This window comes from Ruditapes philippinarum, unplaced genomic scaffold, assembly GCF_026571515.1.
Source record: "Ruditapes philippinarum isolate M1 unplaced genomic scaffold, ASM2657151v2 ctg63_1_1_1_1, whole genome shotgun sequence".
NCBI classification, from domain to species: Eukaryota; Metazoa; Mollusca; class Bivalvia; order Venerida; family Veneridae; genus Ruditapes; species Ruditapes philippinarum.
This window is the reverse complement of record NW_026866221.1, coordinates 898,721-910,043: the sequence shown is the minus strand read 5'-3', so window position 1 is coordinate 910,043 and position 11,323 is coordinate 898,721.

The window sequence follows — 11,323 nt, the reverse complement described above, 5'->3', positions numbered from 1 at the left end:
TACAATACAATACAAAATACAACATAATACATGTAAAATACAATGCACGTACAATGTCATACAATAAGGAACGTGTACAATACAATATCATACAATACAAACTACGATACAATACAAAATAAAATACATGTACAATACAATACAAATACACTTTACTATTCAGCTTTAAACTTACAAGTTTGTAGCAATAACAATAAAAAAAAACAAATACATGTACATGGGAAATGGTTGCAAATACATGACAAAATGTTTCTAGGATAGGTTTGGCTTATACCGTTATTGCTTAACAGAGGGTTATGTATGGAAAGTTTGTCACTAAAGCAGCTTAACTATTAGATATTGCATGTGAACATTATTTTGTTCACTATTATAGTGTATCTTATTATAAAACATTAATTGGGTCATAGTGGATTTCTATAAGATAATTGTTTTAAATTAAAACATGTCAATTATTAGAAAACAATAACATTTGTTTTTATCGTCTATCTACACATATCAGATTGCATAAAAGCGGATTGGTCTATAATTGGTACTTGATATAATTTTAGGAAACGTTTAAAGTTTTACTGTCTGGTTTAAGCCTGAAAACGGAATACATTTTGTATGGGAGTCCGAGTGGGAGCATTTAGGGGGGAAAAACACAACAAAACTTTATCCCGTTTTCAGGACCAAACTAAGCAGTAAAACTTATACGTTTTAAAAGATATATCAAGTATTAAAGCAGCATACCGCCATATTCACGCTAATTTTCATGAAAATTTTTAAAATGTATTTAAAAGTAAAATATTGTGAAGTGAACAAACAACGTAATTTACACATTGCAAACCGCAGTTAACTACCAAAGAGAGGTCAAAATATTCATAAATACCTCTTACTGCGTTAGTTACGCAGTACTGAAAAATCAGTCATTCATCCCACATAACATGTAAACAATTAATTCAATATTGAATCTTTCTAATATTTTTTATTTATTTTTTTTAATTTAATTTTTTACAATTCTAAAGATTGAATATCTTGAAATATGTTGGCTCATCTGGAGGCGTTCAACAACTCACAGCATTAATTTACTATTTGTTTACATGTTTAGTTTACACCGAAATACCGTATCCGTTCTGTGTGTTCGAGGTCCTTATCCGAAGACTTACGAAAAGGGCCGAAAAGTTGCGATTGTGGTAAGGGTTCTTCACAATCTCTTACGCAGTGATCTCCCCTTATCAGTACAGAGATCTCTGCCATCACAAACATTGAAATTTCAATATTTGGATATTTATATTTTTTAGCTTTTTAATTTATTTTTCATTATTTAGTATACTTTTGATAATTTTTTGATAAAATGTAACGGACGTAGGTACAAAAAATTAAAAATAAAACAGAAAGAGAAAAATGACGTTAGATTTTCTATGTAACGGTCGATATTTACATTTGAATTTCGACGTTACGTCATGTGACTTTCATCATCATGTGACGTCTGTGAAGGCAGTGATTACAATTCTGCCAAGGGAGGTAATCACTGTGAGGAGTTTGGGTTCTTCAATAACGCTTTACCGGAAGTCAACTCATATTAATGACGTCAAACTTTTCAAGGAATGTTTGAAAGACCAAATGTACAATGAAAGCCGTATTTTTTTTACATTTGATAATAAGACTTTTGTGGCCCTGTTCAAAGTGCCGTTAGTTTTAGAAATAAAAACTTCAGTGATAAGTCCAGTTGAAAATCTATATATTGTTATTTACAACACATTTCTAAAACGAACTCGTGGCAAATTCAGATTTGAGTTTGAGCAATAAAAGACTTTATTTTATTTTTGCAGAACATGGACGTTTCATAAACGTTTTTATATGCATTAAATGTGAGAGATACATTTCAAACTTTGTTTGCAAATCCTGCCATGGGGGCATTTTTGCCACAAAGAACGCATTTCATCTCTATATTCGATTTATCCTACTTGTAAGAGAAAAGGTAATGTGACGTGCTGCAAGAAAAATATATTAAACTTGAGGAGCCGACAATTCTGACACTGGTAAGACTTCACTTGCTGAATTTGTAAAATGCACTTTTCAAGCTTTATTTCTTTTAGAACTGTCTACCAATCTGTGAATATCAAGATAGTAAAGTGAGTCAGCCATAAGTACAGAGCCGGTTAATTCTTCACGAATGTGCATCCTGGCTTACATGTATCTCTATACTGGTAAATACATTTCGGTTCCAGCAGTTTAAGGTGCAGTGTTGTTCACAGTTGTCATTCTTTAAGTTATACAATTGTTGTTGATCTAAGCTCAACGTTTAAACGAATTCAATTATACAGTTTTTAATCTGCAATATCGTCTTTGTAACTGTAGCATATGCCTTTAAATTTTCTCAAGATTGAAAAATTATCAATGCGATATGTGCATATATACATGTATAAACCTACGTCTATGAATAGAGAGTGACATAACAGATTACTTACATACATAGGAAATTTTTGTCGTAGTGAATCTTGTTTTGTCCTGTAACTGCGTGTCAATCGATGAAACTTAAGAAAAATATTGCATAGAGCCTGATATTCTGTCAGAATATTATCCACTTTCATAGCATTTTCCGTCATTGAAGACAGCCTCGAAAATAGACCCTGTTACATTATCTTTAAAGCCCTAAACATTTTTCCTCAAAGGAGAGTTATCTTTCATTATGCATGTGTGTGTATGTGTGTGTGCGTGCGTGCGTGTGTGTGTGTGTGTGTGTGTGTGCGTGCGTTGGTGCGCGTGCGTGTGTGCGTGTGTGTGTGTGTGTGTTTGTGATTTGCTTTAAGTAGGATTTAAATTACCGTGCTCTACAGTATGTATAACATTATTGTACTCTAGCAAATAAAACACTAACACAGAACGAGACCCAATATATTTATAAAAACTTGCCTAAAAAAATTATAAAATGATTGTAATAGATAAATCAGCATGTGGCGTAGATAAGTTATCATATGCACAATTTAGCTTTCCGACTTTTCATGCTATACGTTTGATGTTATAAACAGATTTAAAACGGGCAAATATACAAGCAGGGAAAGAATGTTAGATTATATAATCATCAACATTTTATAACTAACTGGTTTTCCGTTTTGATTCTAGTTTTTAATGCTTATCGCCTTGTCTTTATAATATATGAATTAATTATTATGAACAAAAAAAATGATAAATTTTAACCACTGGTGATTTCTTTAACTATTGTTTTATGATTATATTTTGATGAGACAGAAACGTTAATTTTTCATATATAAAAATGTCTTCTTTATTTTACATGGGGTAATATGATTTTAAAACGTACACCATTGTTAGTTAAAGTTTAAATATACAAAGAAAAAATCCCTGGGTTTTATTTACTTTTATTACATGCTAACAGACATGTGCAATTATTAAGTTGGAACAGAATAAGAAATAAAGACTTTTCTATATGCTTACAAGGTGAATCGTTCAGAATAGTTGTATTAATGGACTCATCTTTTCATCAGGACAAAACCATACACTGCTTTCAGGAACTTTTTTGGTTGTAATTCACTTCGCATGAACATAGTATAGGATTTATTGCGACTTTCCAGCTTTAAAAATGGGTGCCAATCCGTGCATTATTTCAAGCACGAACGGGAACCTGAGTAGAACCAACGACGTTCCGTAAGCTGTTTAGATATTTTCCTCACGTGACAATGTGCAATCGACAGTAGGTGTCACCCCGGTACGGAATTAGACCCAGCCCGTTGTAGTCTAGAAAGTAGTTCTTTTAAATTTTGAAATGGCCTATTTCAAGTCATCTTAATTGATACTGGTTATATTTTAAGTATATCTTTAGTAATTATGTACATGAAGTTTCATTTCTGAGTACTTTAAAGGTTGTTTTTGATGTATTTTTGCAGGATTTCATTTCTGGGTGGAAGGTTTCATGAGGCACTATGCACAAGAATACACACCAGTTACTATTTGGAATATTCTATAGTGATTACAGAAATTAAAAGCGGAAGAAAAACTCCAAGGGCTAATGTATTATTTTTTTGTGCTAAATTTACTTGGACTGCATTGGTGTTTAAAGAAATGGTCATGAAGTTTCGGTACCGGATTTGCTTTGTCCAGAATTTAGCCTTAAATGTGATGGATTTACTATAGGATATATGGGTCGAAAATTCAGTAGGCCGTCTCCAGTAGTGAGGGGCAAGTGGTTTGATGTCAAACGGCCATATCTAATCATCTTTTCATTTATTAGCATGAAACTGTGCAGTAGTGCAATAAAAACATAAAACGCTGATTCCTTTATTGTATATTTATACATGTACCATACATGTGCAGTATTTAAATCTACATTTTGTGATTAATTATTTTCAAAATAAAGAATATCGGGAATGATACAAAAATCTCAACTGGGAACTGGTTCCCTATTCCTTATTTGACTTTAACATTTTTTTCAAAATATTTTATGCAAATGCTTTATTTCATGATTTTAATGATTGATCCTTGCAATTCTATGCAGATTTATCAAAAAAAAAAAAAAAAAAAAAAAAAAAATGCAACTGGTGTCTTTCTTTACGTATTTTCTTCTGTTCCTTATTTGGAATCGAATGAACTTGAACTTTTGTTTTCAAAATATTTTTATGTGGATGCTTTATGCAATGATTTTAATGATTGATCCTTACAATTCTAATGCAGGTTTATCAAAAATAATTGCAACTGATGTCTTTCTTTATGTATTTTCTTTTGTTCTTTATTCGGAGTTGAATAACGAATAAGGAACTGGGTCCCTATTCCTTATTTGACTTAACCATTTTTAAAAAAACATTTTATGCAAATACTTTATTTAATGGTTTTAATGATTGGTCCTTGCAATTCTTATGCAGATATATCAGAAATAACTGCAACTGCTGTCTCTATTGACGTATTTTCTGTTGTTCCTTATTCGGAGTTGAATAAGGAATAAGGAACTGGTCCCTTATTCCTCATTCGACTTGAACATATTTTCAAAATATTTAATGCAGTTGCTTTATGCAATTATTTAAATGAGGTATAAGGAATGGATTCAATATTGAATATTGTTTAAAAATATGTCGATGCGGATGCTTTATTCTATGATTTTGATGATTGATTTGTGCAATTCTCAACAGATTTGAGAAAAAAAGAACCGTTCTTGTTTTCTGATCACCATAATTTTATTTTACATAAATACTAATTCTGCTGTTCCTTATTCAAATTTGAATAAGGAATCAGGAACTAGTTCCCTATTCCTTATTCGAAAAAGAAATAAGGTACTGATTCCTTATTCCTTATTCGAAAAAAAAATAAGGAATAAGGAATTGGGAACTAACTTTATACACATATTTCTTTTCTTCTTTTTTAAAAAAAAATCTAATTTCGAAAATGTCACCGACCGTGAAAAGTAATATTCTGAAAATATCAATCATATATATTCTAAAGTCAACAACCATAATTGCAAAATCAAAAATAATAAATGAGCCATAGTTATTGCGTAATCCTTTAGTTAATAGAGATAGATTAATTTGAGCTTCACTGTATATTGTAGACAGAAATAGTTTTAAACATGTAAAATTAATGAGCTGGGAAATGGAGTTTTATTCATGCTTTTATAATTAGAAAAACATATTTCTACGTCTTGGCATAGATTTTTCCAATGGATAATTTCATTTTTTCACTTTAAACACGGTTTCTTGTGGTATGTGTCGGATTGTTCTTAAAGGAGTAAAAAGTGTCTGCTAAATAAGAAACCCTTGAAATTAAAAAAAAAAGCCAACAATATGGCTAAACCACGTTACCCCTGCAACATGTTACTTGTAACAGATTAATAATCTCAGTTATTTTAAAAGATTACCTAATATATAAATGAATATTTACTTTTCAAGGCTGACGGGACTGCGATGATGCGGGGATTTCCTTGTTTTTTCCACATTTTCTTTCCAAATGATTAGGCTGCTTTTTAAAGCTTGTTCTGTTTTTCATTTTCTTCCAGAAGATGACTCAAAAACATATTGTTAAAAGTAATCGGGAAAAACACTTTAAAATGTCAATATTTTAACTTTTTTTTTAATAAAATTTTTGCTCTAAAAAAAGAGATAGTTTGCTCTCCCAAACGATATCTTATTTTAGTATACTACGGAATTCTTTCATCCTTTTTTTTTTGCGACGGACGCGCCCTCAAGCGCGTTCAGAGCGATGTCCAACCGACAAAGTGGTTCCAACCGAATAACATCTTAACAAAAAGTACAAGAGTTAATCATATAACGCACACACATAATGTCGGAATATGTTTGACAGCGTTTATGTGCCAGTTTAATTGCAAAGACCGCTAGTTATCCCACTGATAAATTAACAAATAATTATCATATATATGAGAAAACATCATAAAAATTGCACTACATGTACTTTGTCCTCCTTCGTCCCATCCGAAGTACAGCCAAACGATTTTTATGAATCAAACCGTAAGCAAAAAAGTAGAACGACAATTATATATAAAATCAGAGTAATATGTTTTAATATAGAGCAAGAGTAACAGTAAAACATAAGGAAATAAATAACTTAAATATGGAAAAACGTGCTAAAATATCTGTTTTGTGGTGACTAAAATACTATTCTAAATATATATTCCTCCGCGCAGAAGCACAATTTTTATCAATGATATTGTAGTATAGTAATTTCTGACATTGTTTCTGCAGTATTTTCATGAAAACTGTGTTTAGATATTTGATATATGATTCAATTTCCTCTATTTGCAAAAAAAAGTTTTAATGATACGATTACGCATGTGTCAAAGCAACTAAAAAGTAGTGTGTATTATGTAGAAGTATGTACTATGGTAAAATGTGCGACCGGGTTGACACCCCTCCCCCCTCCCCCACACACTTATTTCCGGATATAATTATATAAATCAGCCAATACTTTCTGAGATTGGCGACATAGCATGAATTGTGCAAAAAATGTGAAAAACAAAACAAAACTGAAAGGAACAATGTATCCGGGAAGTAAGACGAAACAGTCGTAGTACATCATCCTAACAGTTTTTCACGTTCGGCACAATTCATTATAATATGTATAAACCATTTATTCAGTGAACTATTAACTATATAAATACGACCCATACAATTTATTAAAACATTGAAATCGAGTATTGTATATTTCTTTGATTTTAATATTTATAATTTTAAAACGTTGTATAACATTTCCAAAGGAAAAAAAGGCAATTTGTCAACATAATGGCTTAGACTATACATACACGCAGACACGTACAGTAGATCACTCTGGGTCAGTGTAGAGACATATTTAGTGTCTACATAATATTGAGTAAATTAGCTTAAGAAAAGAGCCACTTACTCCTAGTAGATCTAAATACATGTCATTTTGTACTTGTAAATTACCGATATAAATAGCCCCCATGAACTGTGATGATGAGTTGTTTTTTTTCGTTAACATGTATATATTCAGCTAGTTTTGACTCTTTAATCTAAATAAATTCTGAAGCGTAAGTGATGTAAATTTTAATTAAAAGCATTTCTAATGATCGCTTTTAGGGGTTATGTTTTCCAAAGAAAATATAAAATATTCACATGAAACATAATACATGTGTTGGGATCATAATTGGAGGTCTCTATACCAGTCCCATAAACCTCTGCCATACAATTTTACTACCCATTGTATATTAAAAAAATTCTTGGTGCAACATGACTAATGTTTTATCTTTTTGACAGCATTTATGCAACCCGTCGCACCCAGTGCTATCAGCACTTTGATTTTTCTAGTGACGCACGGAATCCCGGATCGTCAATCGGTACATCATCTTTCTTTCTTGAATTAAGATGTCGGTAATAATGGTCTCACATTAAACTTATCTAGACAAGTATGTGCCGTTTACTTGATACATTATTCCATTTTGATAAATTAGTTCATTTCTTTTTCATTAAACTATCTAGAGGCGAGTGGCTTTAATATGCCTATAAACATTTAAATTGCAGGAAAAGGTATAAAAGGTGCTTAACCATTGATATATACACATACCCATTTTGGGCTCTTGCCGAGTGGTTAAGCGACTACTTTTTGAAAAAATCACAGGTTCCCTCATACATGTTGGGATTCAAGATCCTCACTCGGTCTGAAAATACTTTTTGTGAGAACCATCAGTTGCTTACGTTAAGGTCGTGATTCTACCAAGGTTTGGTCCCTCGTGCATGAATTATCCACATGAGGGGCACTCTGGATATTACCTCCACCAATTAAAGTATTCTGACATGATAATAACAAAGGATTGAATTTAGATTAGATTTATGCAATCTTATCTAAGAACTATTGACTGTAAGTTCCCTCTCATTCATTCTGTATTCATCAATGTATGGTGGCTGATTTACGCTACGTAGTATTTTGCAATAAAAAAATTAAGATTAAAAAATGGCTCATGTAAATAAGAAGATACGACAAAGTATAACTTTGTTGTATTTTTGCATTTTTTCCATCTCGAGTCGAAAAAAACATAATTTGCATCTAAAGTTGCGTTACGATTACGAATGTGCAGATATGTTACACATTTATTACCCCTCACTTTTTGTGTAATTTTAATTTCCCATAGGCCATTGGGAGTTATTCATACTGTTAATACAAGGGTACAACGTGACTATGAAATTTGTAATGTTACTTGGTAACATGCAGTTATTTAATTTTAACATTCTTAAATCTGGTCACGTGGTTTATTTTTCTTAAGAAAATCAAATAAAATGGCCGCCATTTTTTCTCGATTCAGCCATTTCAGCCTATGGCCCGTATTCAGAAACGATACTTAATATCGACTTAAACTCACGAAAGGTCGTCTCAAGTAACGCTGGAGTAGACTTACGATAAGTAACTCACAATGTGCAATGTGGTATTCGTTTGTTCCTCTCGTGACGGAGACTTCAAAAGTTGACCGATCGGTTTTAGTGCATAACATCATTCAATATACATTGCAAAAGTGCTACCATGTCGTGTAAAAGAGTGTACTTTACCGAAGTGGGAAAAATGTTAAAATAATTAATTATTAAAAAACTTAATGTAAAAGAAAACCACACAGAAATTATTTTAAATCTATGTCCGATAAAATAAAAGCATGGGGAGAATTTTAAAGAGAATTTAATAGTTTTCAAGTGGTAAATGTCAGAATAGCCAAATAATGTTTGAAAACCTGAAAGACAGGACGAAAAAAGAGGGAGCTAAAGAAAGTAGTGAAAGGCTTTTGAAAGGATTTTAGAACTGAAAAAAAAAATACATTTCAATAGTGTACACTTTATTTTGAAAGTAGCATCGACTTTTTATGTTTTTATGTAACTGAAATGCATTTTCAATACACACTTGTATTTTCTTTTCTTAATCATCTTATGACATTTTTAAAGGCCCATTATGCCGCAGAAATTCTATCATTTTATTTCTCAAGATTTTTCAATTCTTGGTATCTTGTAAACAGTTCTGAACTATCCCCCTTTTTTGCAAAGGGTATAATCATACACTGTTTGATTGTGATGCTTGAATACCTGATGACTGAAGCGGTCGAACATTATACATGTACAGTTAATATTAAAGTTACAAACTGGATCTAAATAATGGAATATCATACTTGTATATAAATCATGCTAAACAAATGTTAAAAATATTGTGTTGCTAAGTTGATTTGATATTTTTTTAATTAAAATACTATGACGTCATCAGTTGACTTAATGCCATGGTTATTCATGACGCAATGAAGATATTTTTCTGTCATGTTTCCTTTGAAATATATTGAAATATATAGATTGGGAATTCTTTGTCAATCCCAAAATTCAAACAGTGTGATATAACTTGTATCTAACTGTTATTTTAAATACAGTATTTCAAAAATAAAACAATTTATAACTAAATGGCATTTGTTTAAAACATAACTATTTATATAGGGCTATATTTAGACGCATAACACAAATCATCCGAGGACTTGAGACGGCCACAATGAAAAACACAGGAACAGCTATTTTCATGGAATAAAAGAACTTCAAGAAATTTCCAACTTGAAATCGTATAAATTCACTTCTTTTTGGCATAAGTACTAATATCTCGTGAGCTGAATACACTCTTAGAGTAATAACAGCCAAAACCAACCAATTAAAGCAAACATTCGGTTCTTTTTATTACTCTTTCGTTAAAATATTTTTTGAAGTAATGATAAATATTCTGCTCTGATTGTAAGACGTTATTTGATTGTACGATAATGTGATCCAGTTCAGCTTTGTATTTCAATTAACCAATGATATAATCCGTTTCAAATCGGTCACGTGAAAGCCAATGTATGCTGATTACAAATTTCTTGATCAGTTGTTTACAAATGTTATTAAACATTTTAAAAATCAATTCCGGAGGCAAATTATTTCTTTGACTTTGTTTTACCGATTTATTGCGGGTTGGTACAATGACATGGTTTTGGAATTTCGGTTTTTGCAACAATGCGAAAACACGACAAAACTTTTGTGTTTCCTCACGGTTGCATCTAGCCGCGAAAAAGCAGACATGACATCGTATGATTAATTTTGTCGTATTTTGGCCCTTTTTGCGCGATCTTTTTTTTTGCATTTTCGTTAAGACAATTTAATATACTACTCAACTTTTGTTAAGCACCATAAGTTATTTTTTATATTATTATATATTATATAAGTATAAAACAAATTTCTTATAGAGAGATACCGGCTACATGGTTCACCCGACAGGAGGCATGCTGGAGGTCAGCAAAGAGTCACAACACCAGCTCAGATCAGCCACGTCGCAACAAACTTTTCTTCAAAATGACCTTTCTAATATTTCGGGGGTCCGTGTTTCCACGCAGACGGTATATAGGAGGCTGCATGAAGGTAATTTGCGATCGAGAAGACCTTGCATACGTATCCCATTGACGCGTCGACATCGCCAGACACGTTTGGAATGGACCATGGAGCATACACGGTGGACCGTGCAACACTGGAGACTCGTTCTGTTCACTGATAAGTCCAAGTTTTGCCTAGAATTCGCAGATAGGCGTGCTAGAGTCTGGAGACGACGAGGTGAACAGTTTCAATCTGCAAATATTGCTTAGCATGACCGCTACAGAGGTGGGTCAGTTATGGTGTCGGAAGGCATCAGCTGGGATGGACGAACCGACCTGGTTGTGCTAAATAGAGACAAATTGACAGCCGTTAGAACGATCAGAAACCTAAAAGGGAGTATGAGAAGGCGCTGTCAAGCTGTCATTGATAGTCACGGGTCACACAACACAGTATTAAATCTAAAACTGTAAACAAAAAATCCAATTTAACAAAGTTGGAAAACATGTTGCATG